At 34.7% G+C, this 13,706-nt stretch overlaps 1 protein-coding gene across 1 annotated transcript in view; it reads left to right on the top strand.

Moving 5' to 3' along the window:
- The first annotated feature begins 124 nt into the window (after nt 1–124).
- Nucleotides 125–13,706, top strand: part of LOC129220547 (protein C19orf12 homolog) — a 35,080-nt gene continuing 21,498 nt past the window's right edge. The window contains exon 1 of the mRNA XM_054854978.1: nt 125–245. The gene's annotated coding sequence lies outside the window, so the exon portion shown is untranslated. The remainder of the gene's footprint in view (nt 246–13,706) is intronic.

The following is a 13,706-nucleotide window of genomic DNA, read 5'->3' on the forward strand; positions in this document are numbered from 1 at the left end:
ATGTATTATCTGGCTTTTATTGGCTACAAATGATCGAAGAAGGATAACCAATAGGAAAGCGCCATAGTCGAAAGAGCTTGATCATGTGATGTAGCACGTGTTCTGCTTCGTTCTGCGGCTTTGTATACATTGCGGCTTGTTGGGGGGGAAAGAATCTATTCTAGAAGCCAAATGAAAAAGGAGATTTAATTTTATGTTCTAATCTTCACGTAACTAAATGTTGTAGTAGCTGTCGTCAGTAAATCGTAAGTTCTAACCTTCCTCCCATATGAGAAATGTGTTTTCTTTTTAACATCAGTTTATTTTGAAAAATATAAAAATGTTAGCACTACAATTTGAAGTTAGGAATTTTAACTGCTGTTGTTTTCATTTGCGTAGAAGATTTCACACATTCTTGAATACCATCATTTGTATGTTTCATACTGTTAATGCTGTGTAATATTTTTTGCATTCTTGAAAGTCTTAGGTATTCCAAATCGCTACTTAAAAAACTGTCGAACCATTGTTAAATTATAAATATCTCATTTTGAACAAATGCCGGGATTTAGAGACTCGACGAAATCAGTTATCAGTTTCCACCTCTCTTTTTGGTTATTAATATTATTACTGAAATGCTATCACGTAAGTCATCAGATCTACACTCGTTTTCAGTATAGCAGGATAATTAACGATTTTTCTTCTTCTATTTTTTATACCGTGGTTGCATGCATTACAACGAGCAGCTTAAAAAGTGAAAATTTTTTATAGCATGTCTTAAAATTAGGAACAAATATTCTTGAATAAATCTTTAATGATCCTATTAAACTGGTTAATTCATGGTGATGCTTTCTTTTGATTTTAATAAGAACATATATATATAACAGCTGCAAAAGACATTTTCAGACCAGAGTGATGTGCATGGGTGCCCATAAGAAAGGGCAAGTGGGGGCTCGAGCTCCCCCCCTCCCCGCGACCTTCGTACTTCCTTGCTTTTATTAATATGTTTTTCCTCACAACATTATAAAAACATTCGGCCATTACTAAAAAAGTTATTCAAACTAGTTTTAATCTCTCTAATCTGCACTGAAATTGCTTTCAGAATTTTACAATGTTTCTCAGTATCCACTTTCTTCAAAAAAAAAGAAAAGAAACATTTAAGGCCAGATTTGTGGGTCAACTGGCACAGCATTTGCCCGTAAATGGTCAAAATGTGTGTAGTAACCTCAATAAATTAAAATCTTTAACGAACGCAGTGAATAGTAATTTGGCCGAATACCGAATAGTAATTTGGCCGAATACCGAATATTCGGCTATTTTTCCACCGAATAGTTAATTGTTTTTGTCTAAAAACAAAGCACAGGTTGCATTTAAAGCACATTTCTGTGCATTAAACAGCTTAAAACACTAGATCACATTATAAAAAAATGTTTCAGAGCAAATTAATTATTTTTTTGAATGCATTAGCATTAACTTTAAAATATTCGGCCGAATAATTACTAAGAGAAGGGGGGGAAACATTTTTTGGAACACTTTCTAAAGTTAAGAGCTTTATTTCTTAGCTTTTGAAACAGCAATGTCTTTCTACTAGAAACATCATTTCACTATGCTTTGCAAATAAATAAGGGGGGGGGGGGGGGGCTAAAAAAACCTGAATTGTTATAAAGTTTTCCGCTATCTGATGCTGATTTCTTAATCATTAATATATTGTTTTGACTTCTAATTAAAACTATTTATGTCATTGATTAATCCTATTCACCTTATCTAAAACTTTAATTTTCTTTTAAACTAGCAATCTAAAAAACATAAGAATCCATTCAAATAAGCTTATTTTTTTACCTCCTGTTATAAATAATCATTACAACGTAAGTATGGCTTAAAGAATAAAGCTTTTATTTACTGAAAACCAAGCTAGATAAATTAACTAGGCTTTCTTCAAACATAAAATGACAAAAGAACAAAAGCTATTGTTGCCAATTAATTTAGCTAAAATCAGTATTGCCAAATAGCATAAACAAGTATTATATTACATTCACCCCCTCCTAATTAATTTTTAGTCTATAACAAGATTGTAGCTCTCAGCCTGTTACATAGTCAGCCAGATAGGATGGTTGGCGCCTTTCTCTAGTAGAGCGAAAGACAACTTCATCATTCATTGATTCTGCGTTACTATTGCGTGGGGTTCCTTTATGATATTCTGGAGAGCTGAGCGATGATGAAGATTTTTCCAGTATAGTGTGTTGGGTCGTAGTGTGTTCTGGTTGATCATCAGTTGGTTTGATATTCTGACGGGGTGGGGAAAGATGATTCGACTCATCGTCGCAAGTAGAGTCCTCATCCCTTCTTGGAGCTAAGTGTCTTAAAGAAACAGTGGTTTCGCGTCCGTCAGGATATGCATTTTCGGCTGTTGCATTTTTGTTACCAGGTCGATAGATGATGTCATATTTAAAACACCTTAGTTCCAGTCTCCAACGCATAATCTTTTCATTTTTTTTCTTACTATTATGATGCTGATCAAAAATAAAAGCAACTGATTTCTGATCAGTAACAATTTCGAAGTGTCTACCGATCAGGTAATGCCACCATGTTCTTAAAGACTCTACAATAGCATATGCCTCCTTTTCAATGATGGCATGCTTTCTTTCAGATGGGCTGTGGGTTCTGGATAAGAATGCAATAGGACGATTTGCTTGGCTAAGTGTAGCCAAGATTGCGATTTCAGAGGCATCTGTTTCAACTGAACGGAATTTTATCCTCGATTGCAGCTAGTGAGGCATTGGTTATATCAGATTTTAGAGAGTTGAAAGCTGTCACAGCTTCCTTGGATAAAGGAAAAGGTCCCTTACTCAAGAGAGGGTGTTTTTTTTCTGAGAAGCTGGTGATCCAGCGAGAGTTATGTGCAAACATCCCTAGAGCTTGCTGTAAAGAGGCCGTGTCTCTGGGCACAGGCATATCCATTAAGGGATTAAGGGAGCCAATCTATCACGATCAGGTTTAATCTCCTTATTGCAAATGGTATAATCCAGTAACTTAATACATTTCACTGAGTATTGGGACTTTTCTTCATTTAGAGTTAAGTTGTACTTATTTACTGCAGCTAAAAATCTCTGTAGGTTGTTATCATGTTCAGTTTGAGTTTTACCACAGACCGTTACATCATCTAGATAGGGGTAAACACCCTCTAGTTTTTCATTTGCGATAATCATATCAATTGTCCTCTGAAAACTGGCTACACCATTAGTGACCCCAAAAGGGACACGCAAGAATTGATAGAGTTTCCCACTCGCTTCGAAGGCAGTATATTGCTTCTCAGAGTCCTTGATTGGTACCTGATGGCCTGTAGGCGCTCCTCAGATCTATTGTGCTGAAGATTTCATATTTAGAGATTTCAGAAATTAATTCTTCAACACTTGGAAGAGGGTAAGCGTCCAGAAGGGTAAACTTATTTATTGTTTGTGAGTAGTCTATTACCATGTGATTCTTATGAGTGTCTCCTTTGACAACAAATGCTTGAGCTCGCCAAGGGGAGTTACTGGGTTCTAATACGCCTTCGCTCATGAGCTTAATTATTTCAGAAGCAATGAACTGCTTGTCTTCATTGGTTTGCCTCCTGGGCTTAGTTGTGATAGGTTTACAGTCGGGTGTAAGGTTTGAAAACAACGAAACAGGCAGGACTAAGGCTACGGCCAGGGAGCATATACGTAAAGGAGGTCTGTCTCCTCTAAAGTCAATCTCTACCGACGAATGATCACTTAATACGTTGTGACCTATTAAAAATGCTACACACAAGTTTTGCATAACTAATGCCTCCACATTGTTGTATTTATCACCTTACATTTTGACTGAAACAGTACAACAGCCAGAAACTTCCGTGGTCAACGACGAATTCGCCATGGTTATCTTTCCATAGTGAGGGTTCACCATAGGCGGATTTATGGGGGGGCAGAGGGGGGCAATGCCCCCCCCCAGTTTTGGGAGGACTTTATGGAGTTACAACACATCTTCCAAAAATTAAAAAAAAAAATTATTATTATTTTCTTTTTTGCATAGTTCAGAAGGGCATGGTGGATTTATAGGGGGGAGGGGGCAATGCCTCTCAGTTTTGGGAGGACTTTATATAGTAACAACACATCTTCCAAAATCTTAAAACAAAAAAATCATGACTTTTTCTTTTTTGAATAGTACAATGAAACTGAAGAGAAAAGCGAATGTCCTTTTCCGGTGTGAGATAAGAAAAGGGGGGAAAAAACGAACATTAAATACAAATAGTACAGCTGTCACTGGGGTGCTGAAAATGTGTCTAAATTCACTATTTTGGACTGAAAAACCTTTTGTGCAATTATATGAATGAAAATATAGGCTAAACGAGTTATACATTAAGCTGCAACACTTATAATAATTGACGATTATTTCAACAAATTAGAGCCTAAAGCAAAGGGGGGACCCCCCCCCATTAGCGTTAACAGAACGATTTACTCGTTATGATTTGTGTCCACATTTCAAGTATATTTATGCATAATATTTATGTTCTTAGTAGATTAATTAGCCTTTTGAGAAATTCTAAAAAACAAAAAAACATAGTTTTTTCCTTCTCTCTCTCTCTTTTTAAGAGAGAGAGAGAGAGAAAATACTACCGCAAACTGAATAAATTTCAGTTATCTGAGTGTTCTGATTAAATGAATCTTTTCACTTAGAGGGAGAGTACAATTTTACTTACTTTATAAATACTGTTTAAAAAGTAAGGTAAGTCATAATCATCTAAATCTAAGTGAATCAGTCCTTGTCATTATTTAAATCTAAATAATTGAGTCAGCAAAAGTTTTGCAAAAATTTGCTGAAATTTTATAAAAGTCTATAAAAACCTAACAAAGATTGCTAAAATCGTAAAAATCCTTTAATTGTAAAAACTGACGAATTATCGTAAAAATTACAAAAAAATCAAGCAAAAAGTTGCATAAGAGTGAATTACAAACAGGGTCGAATTTGCCTATAAAATAAACAAGCTATAGCTTAGGGCCCCTGTTTTGAAGTGGGTCCCTAACTCCCAAAAAAAATTCATGATTCGTTCCTTAAAAAATGGAAATTGCTTAAAAAAACTAATTTGATTTTTAAGTGCTTGAAAACCTTGAATATTTGGAAACGTGTGGCTACAAACCTTAAATTTTAAAATTTCTAACAAATGGTAGAGGGGGAGGAATGCCGAAATATGTCAAATTCATCTCCTTGCCACATCCTGTATTAAAAATGTAAAAATCACGGTTCTCACGCATGTAATATATTTTCAGTAAATTACCGCCCATTAGCCAGGGCTGAAGCAGAAATACGTGAAAAAATACGTTTTCCATCTCCAGCTCAGTCACTTTCCTATGCCGGGCTGATGAGTGCTAATAAGCACAAAACTGCAGGCCTCGGCTGGAAATGACAGAGCTGGCGGTGTATTTCACGTATTTCATGTAATATATTATTTGAAATAAATTTTTGTGACTCACATGTTTCATATGATGCTATTTATTCAATCCCGAATGCAGTATTTTGGAAATTCTTTTGTATTGATTGCTTTTATCTTACTTCTTCTGCAAATTGTATATTTGTTTAGCATGGAAAAAAATGCACACAACTTCTATTTCTTTTCGTTTTCTGCCCCACTTGCAACTGAAGAAAAGTTGTTGTCATGAGAAATCTATGGTTTCTTTTTTCTTTTGAAATTAAAATAGCTATTTCTCACAAAGTTGGAACATGACTGTAAAAATTTACAATCAAGTACTAAAATATCAGAGACTGGAAGTACAAATGAAGTGCGTTAAGTAATTTTATTTATTCTAGAGTCCTTGAAAATAATTAGATAAGTCTTTGAAAATCCTAAGCAAAGTGGGCTCCAATTACTTCTACTGCATATTGTTAATCTGTTTAGCCAGAGGAAAAAAAATACACTATTTCTATTCCTTTTCTGCACTACTTATAATTAGAAAAAGGTTGTTGTAATGAGAAATCTATAGTTTATTTTTTCTTTCAAACTTAAAATGGCTGTTTCTTACAAAGTTTGAACAATACTGTACAACTGTATAATCTAGTTATCAATTTCTATGTCTATCCAATTAACCTTTATAAGGCTTCAAAATGCAGAATTTTATATCCATTTTACAAAATTTCCTCCGAGGGAGAATTGGAGATATTTTATTTCCCACTTAAAAGGAAGCCCTGAGTTACTCTCTTGATACCAACTCCCTCTCTTAAGATCAATTTAAAAAGGACAGCATGAAAACACGCATTAATGAAAACGACACACAGAAAAGTAAAGCATGGACTTATGTACCACAGGAATCAGACAAAAACATGGGAGTGGGGGGGGGGGTAGTAAAAATGTTGCTAAAAATTTTTTAAAAATGCTGCCCCCCCCCCCTTAGGAATTTAGTCCTAAATCCGCCTATGGGGTTCACTTCTGTGCGGCATCTCTGAACATGCAACGCATTGATAAAACTTAAAGAGCTCCCAGTGTCTATGAGTGCATTTAGCTTCACTCCATTAATTTCCACTTGAGTGACCGATTTTTGAAGGCAATGGGGAAAGACAGAAGCAGAAACAAGGAGGTAGGACGAAGCACTGGATTATTGTGATTTGCCTTGTTGAAATGGGGACTTACATAATCTCTGGAAATGTCCTTTTTTTCCACAATTTCGACATATCGAATCCTTTGCTGGGCAAGCACTCAGAGGGTGGTGTTCATTTCCACAGGAATAACACCTCTTTGAGCGATTTGGGGTAACTGCTACAAGCTGAGGAGCATCATCATCTTTTGAGCTCTCCGTGGTTGCCCCAGTTGTACAAGGATTTTGTCATGGGCGGATTTATGGGGGGGCAGAGGGGGGCAATGCCCCCCCCCCCCCCAGTTTTGGGAGGACTTCATGTAGTAACAACACATCTTCCAAAAATTAAAAAAAAAAAAAAATAGTTTTTCTTTTTTGAATAATTTAGAAGGGCATGGGTGAATTTATAGGGAGGCACAGGGGGCAATGCCCCCCAGTTTTGGAAGACTTTATATAGTAATAACACATCTTCCAAAAATCTTGAAACAAAAAAAATCATGACTTTCTTTTTTGAATAGTTCAATGAAAATGAAGAGAAAAGCGAATGTCCTTTTCTGATGGGAGAAAAGATAAGGGGCAAAAAAACCCCGAACATTAAATACAAATGGTACAGCTGTCACTGGGGTGCTGAAAATGTGTCTAAATTCACTATTTTGGACTGAAAACCATTTGGGCAAGTATATGAATGAAAATATAGGCTAAACGAGCTATACATTAAGCTGCATCACTTATAATAATCGACGATTATTTTAACAAATTAGAACCTAAAGCAAAGGGGAAAAAACTCCCCCCCCCTGTTCGTGGTAACAGAACGATCTACTCGTTATAATTTTTGTCCACATTTAAAGTATATTTTATTTATGTTCTTAGTAGATTAATTGGCCTTTTGAGGAATTCTGAAAAACATAGTTTTTTTCCTTCTCTCTCTCTTTTTTTAAGAGAGAGAGAGAGAGAAAATAAATACTATCGCAAACTGATAAATTTCAGTTATCTGAGTTATTCTGATGAAATGAATCTTTTTACTTAGAGGGAGAGTACAATTTTACTTACTTTATAAATACTGCTTAAAAAGTAAGCTAAGTCATAATCATCTAAGTCTAAGTGAGTCAGTCCTTGTCATTAGTGAAATCTAAATAATAGAGTCATCAAAAGTTTTGGGAAAATTTGCTGAAATTTAATAAAAGTCTATAAAAACCTAACAAAGATTGGTAAAATCGCAAAAATCCATTAACCGTAAAAACTGACGAATTTTCGTAAAAATTACAAAAAAAATCAAACAAAAATTTGCAGGTAACAGTGAATTGCAAACGAGGCTAAATTTGCCTATAAGATAAACAAGCTATTGCTTAGGGCCCCTGCGTTCAAGTGGGTCCCTAACTCTCACAAATATTTATGATTCATTCCTTAAAAGATGGAAATTGCTTGAAAAAACTAATTTCATTTTTAAGTGCTTGAAAATCTTGAATATTTGAAAAACGTGTGGATACAAACCTTAAATTTTAAAATTTCTAACAAATGGTAGGGGGGTGGAATGCCAAAATAAGTCAAATTCAGCTCCTTGCCACATCCTGTATTATAAATGTAAAAATCATGATCATTGGTAGCATTATTTGAAATAAATTTTTTTGACTCACATATTTCATATCATGCTGTTTATTCAATCCCAAATGCAGTATTTTGGAAATTCTTTTGTATTGATTGATTTTATCTTACTTCTTCTGCATGTTGTCTATCTGTTTAGCACGGAAAAAATACGCACTACTTCCTTCTATTTCTATTCGTTTTCTGCCCTACTTGCAACTGAAGAACAGTTGTTGTCATGAGAAATCTATGGTTTCTTTTTTCTTTTAAATTTAAAATAGCTATTTCTCACAAAGTTAGAACAGGACTAAAAATTTACAATCAAATACTAAAATATCAGAGACTGGAAAGTACAAATGAAGTGCGTTAAATAATTTTATTTATTCTAGAGTTCTTGAAAATAATTAGATAAGTCTTTGAAAATCCTAAGCAAAGTGGGCTCCAATTTCTACTGCATATTTTTAATCTGTTTAGGCAGGGGAAAAAATGATACACTACCTCTATTCCTTTTCGTTTTCTGCACTACTTATAATTAAAAAAAAAGTTGTTATGAGAAATCTATAGTTTTTTTTTTCTTTCAAACTTAAAATAGCTGTTTCTTACAAAGTTTGAACAATGCAACTGTACAATCTAGTTATCAATTTCTATGTCTATCCAATTCACCTTTATAAGGCTTCAAAATGCAGAATTTTATATTCATTTTACAAAATTTTCTCTGGGGAAGAAACCCTCGGCCCCCTAAAATTGAAGATATTCTATTATCCACTTAAAAGGGAGCCCTGCGTCACTCTCTTGATACCAGCTGCCTCTCTTACTGTCAATTCAAAAAGGACAGCATGAAAACACACATTAATGAAAACGACACACAAAAAAGTAAAGCATGGACTTAGGCATCACAAGAAACAGACAAAAGCATGGGAGTGGGGAAAATAAAAATGTTGCTAAAAAAAAAATCCTGCCCCCCCCAGGAACTCAGTCCTAAATCCGCCTATGGATTTTGTAAGAGGTAAGGAGCTGAATGATGCTCAGCCAGCTCCAGGGCTCTGGCTTGATCAAACACATTCTACCGAGTGACAATGAAGTTCTCCAGCAGTCTTTCGCGAATGCCTGAGTTCTTGAGGCCACGAATGAAGGCATCTCTGACATACTCGTTTCTGTTCTGCTCTGCAATGACAGCTTTGAAACTACAGTCCTTGCTAAGTGCTTGAGTGCTTGAAGGTATTCCTGTACTGACTCACCACTCTGCTGAGCTCTTGATGCCAGGCAGTGTCTCGCAAAAATTTCATTGTGCTTTGTTATGTACAAAGCATCTAAGACTGCTATGGCATCTGTATACTTTGTGCAATCATAGTATACATAATATACACATAAACTGTTGCAGAAACATAATTGCATGATAGGGAAAGCTTGTTACCGTCTTGGATGTCCTTAATTTGCGAAGTGAAGTTAGAAAAGGTTTTGCACCAGTGCTTCCACTTTGCCTCTGCGCCAATGCTTGTAGGGTCCACTTCAAACCTTTCCGGTTTTAGTAATTGCTCCATTTAGTTGCTTGCTCAAATGTTATCAGTAAATAAAATTGTTATAAATAATCATTAAAATGTAAGTATGGCTTAAAGGATAAAGCTTTTATTTACTGAAAACCAAACTAGATAAATTTACTAAGCTTTCTTCCAAACATAAAATGACAAAGGAACAAAAGCTATTGTTGCCAATTAATTTAGCTAAAATCAGTATTGCCAAATAGCGTAAACAAGTATTATATTACCCCTCCCTTTCATAAGAATTTCTTTTTTCAACATTCTTCTTTTACTTTCAAAATCTGTTCTTTTGATACCCTATTAACACTTGTTCTGTATCCTTTCCCCCTTAACCCCTTTCAACTAATGGACTGATTCTAACTGATAAGAGTTATATATAGCAAGAAGCAGTAGCTCTGTGCAGGTTTTGGTTTAATCTGGTGTCACATTTTTTTTTTTTTTTAAACTTTACAATACCTGTTCTTTTAACACTCTCAACAGTTGTTCTGTCACTATCCTAACCCCTTTCAAAAGAGTGGACTAGTTCTAACTGATAAGAGTCAGTAATATTAGTTGCTCTATGCAAGTATTTTATTCTGTTCTGAGTTCAAAGAAAGCAAAATGGATTTTTTTGTAAGTATAGTTTGGAGTATTTTTGAACCCATTCCAAATGATAGCACAAAAGCAAGATGTAAATTGTGCAAAAATATTCTGTCAAGAGTAGGAGTTGGAAAAAAAGCAACTACAAGCTCACTGATTAACCATTTGGCTAAAAAACATCCAGAAGAATATCATGAAAAAAGAAAAAACAAAACTTGTGATGCAGTTACAAAAGTAAATACACCAATGACACCCAGTAGGTACAAGTCAAGGTGTAAAAAGGAAGCAAGAAACTTTAGATTCACTTTTTGAGAAGAAAAAAATTTGGGGTCATTAACGACAACCGATCAGTAGAACTGCATACTTCACTTGCGAAAATGATAGCATGCGACAATCAACCATTTAGTTTTGTCGAAGATGAAGGCTTTATTAATTAAATGAAAAAAGCTCAGCCACAGTATAAAATTCCCAGCCGGGAATATTTTAAAGAGAAAGTTATTCCTTCTCTTTATGAAGATTGTAAAACAAAAGTCACAACATTAATATCAGATGCAGACTTTGTGTCACTTGCATAGGATATTTGGACTAGTTCTGTCATGTTCTATGAGCTTTGCTGTCCACTGGATATCAAAGGATTTCATTTATCATCACGCTGCAATGGAAGCTAAGCATTTTCCCGGAAGCCATACTGGTGAAGCCATCTGTGATATGTTCGAAACAGTGGTTGACGACTGGAATCTGAATGACAAAATCCACGTGCGCGATGAAGGATCAAATAACATGAAAGCAGTACGTATTTCAAATTTGAAAAGTGAATCCTGCTTTCTGCACTCCTTGCATTTGACTGTATGGGATAGTTTAACATCACAAAGATCAATAACAAGGGCAGATCCAGAAACTTCTCAAGGGGGGGGGGGGGTGATAGATTTTTATTATTTACCCCATATATATATATATATATATATATATATATATATATATAAACAAATACAAATGTGATAAAAATTGATTGAGTTGTTTTAATTCATTGATAATATTGGAACAAACTGAATCTGATTCAGAAAAAAAATGTCTTTCGAACAACATCGAATGCTAGGGGATATGGGAAATCTTTCATCCCATAATAGGCAATTAATGTGAAATTTCTGCCTTAAAAATTAATTACAAAAAATCTAATTCAAACTTTAAAACTTAAAACCCCAGGTGCAAGCAATGGGGGGAGTGGACTCGAAGTAAAATTTCAAGGTTGTAGGTGCTATGGGGTCTCCTGGACGCAAGCTCGCCATAGATTTCCTTTCATTTTTTCTTTGACCTTACTTTTTTTTAATACATAGAGAAAATATAAAACTGACCCCAGCTAAAGTGGCCCTAGTTAATTTATTCAATTTTGTTTTTTCTAATTTAATAAATTTTTGATAAATATTATCATCCCACGGAACTTAGGTTTTGTGTTTTCAAAGACTACAACAAGATTTTTGAAGGCTTAAAACACAAACCGTCAATTACACTTCACAATATTTTTGAGCCATCTTTTCGATTTTTAATGCATGTGTTTATGAGGCGTTAAAAATATCTATGCATGCACACTCACATACAGACCAAAACTTGTCGAATCAGAAAAAGAAAATACAAAAAACATAAACATACCTTGTCTGACAACATCTGGTAGCTCACCAGTTTCATGGGTTCTACCTTCCTCTTCTTGAAAAATCCTAATAAATTGATTTGTTTTCTTTTGGACTTATAGTTAACTTTTGGAAGTTAGATGTAACCAGTATTCAAGAGAGACAATGACTGAACATTTCCCCCTGTTTCCTACAGACAGAATGACTGGCGTCATCAAAAAATCGGCGGCTCTGAATGTCTGATTGCGAAGGTTATGTTTCCACCTTTCCCCTTTATGATTTGCATTTTAGCCCGTTAGACTTTTTCTTTCGCGGTGAAGATCCTGAGGTTTCTGTTTCATCATATTTTCAAGCCAAAATTCAATCCCAACAAAGAAGAAAAAAATGTTATAAATTCTTATTCCTATAAAGGCAAGAAATAATGTTCTTTTGCCTCTGAAGAATATTTTGTTTTGCGAATATTCTTTAGTTTTTTTTTTTTTTTTGGTTAATTTTGGTAGGTGCCCGGTTGTTTATCTCTTGGCTCAAGGGGGGGGGGGGCGATCGCCCCCCCCCCCGCCTTGTATCTGCCCTTGATCAATAAGCAATTTAATTGCTCAAGGAAAAAAAAGGTTGTTTCACATTTCAGTCATTCTCCTCTGGCATGGTCAAGATTGAGAAGCATTTAAGCAAACGGGTTGAAAGTTCCTGAGAAAAAACTAATACAAAGCGTGCCTACTAGATGAAACAGCACATATTACATGCTGGAAAGGGTATTAGACCAAAAAGACGCAGTTTCTCTATATGCTTCTAAATTTGGGGATATAAACAACTTAAAAGTTCAAGTCGGTGGACAATTTTGGAAAAGGTGCTCCATCTTCTGAAACCATTTGAATAAATAACAAAGCAAATTTCACAATCAAAATCATTCATTTCTGAAGTCATCCCAATACTTACAACATTAAAATTATATTTGGGTAAATCAAATGGCTTTTCTGGAGTTGGTACAATGAATGATACTACCATTCCAAATTTGAATTTTTTCCTCATAGTGGAGGTAAATTGGTTTGAAATGTCTCTTAATTAGTTAATTTATTCCATTCTATAGTAAAGTGCTTGATAAAATGCTTTAAAGAAAAGAATCAGACCGAAAACAAGGAAAGAAAAGGTCAACCAGCAAAGTTGACAAAGCATGATCGGAGATTTACAGTTAAAAATTTATGAAAAATACATATTTGAATGCTGTAACAGTTTCTGCAGAATTTAATGAAAAAACAGAAAGCTTACGCTTTTTTCACAAAAAAAAAAAAAAGAGAAATAAGCTCCAAAGCGTTTTGGAATAACGTCTTACTTACAGATGAAAATAAATTTAACATTTTTGGTTAAATTGTTGTATAATTGTCAATAGAAGAAAAAATTAGGAACTTAATCTTAAGAACCTAGTTGGACCAGTCAATCTAGACGGTGAAGGTGTTCTTGTGTAAAGGTGCATATCCGCATCAGGACTTGGTAGTTTGGAATTTTTTGATGAAATAATGAATCATGCTGTTCATTTAAATATTTTAAAAACCAATTTTAAACTCTCAGCCAAAAGTTTGGTTATCGGAATCAACTTTTTTTAAATCAAGATAACGAAAAGAAGCACACGGTTTTCAACGTTTGCATCTAGTGCCTCAAAAATTGTCCTAAGTTTAGAAAATACCCCTTCAACCTCCAGATTTGAACTTAATGTAACATATTTAGAGATATCTGGAGGCTAGATTACGAAAATACGGCTTTGAAACGAAAATAGAGCTAGAAACAGTTAAGATTCGAAGTGTGGTTGAACACTTACTCAGAAATTA

This window comes from Uloborus diversus, chromosome 4 (genome assembly GCF_026930045.1).
Source record: "Uloborus diversus isolate 005 chromosome 4, Udiv.v.3.1, whole genome shotgun sequence".
Lineage (NCBI taxonomy): Eukaryota > Metazoa > Arthropoda > Arachnida > Araneae > Uloboridae > Uloborus > Uloborus diversus.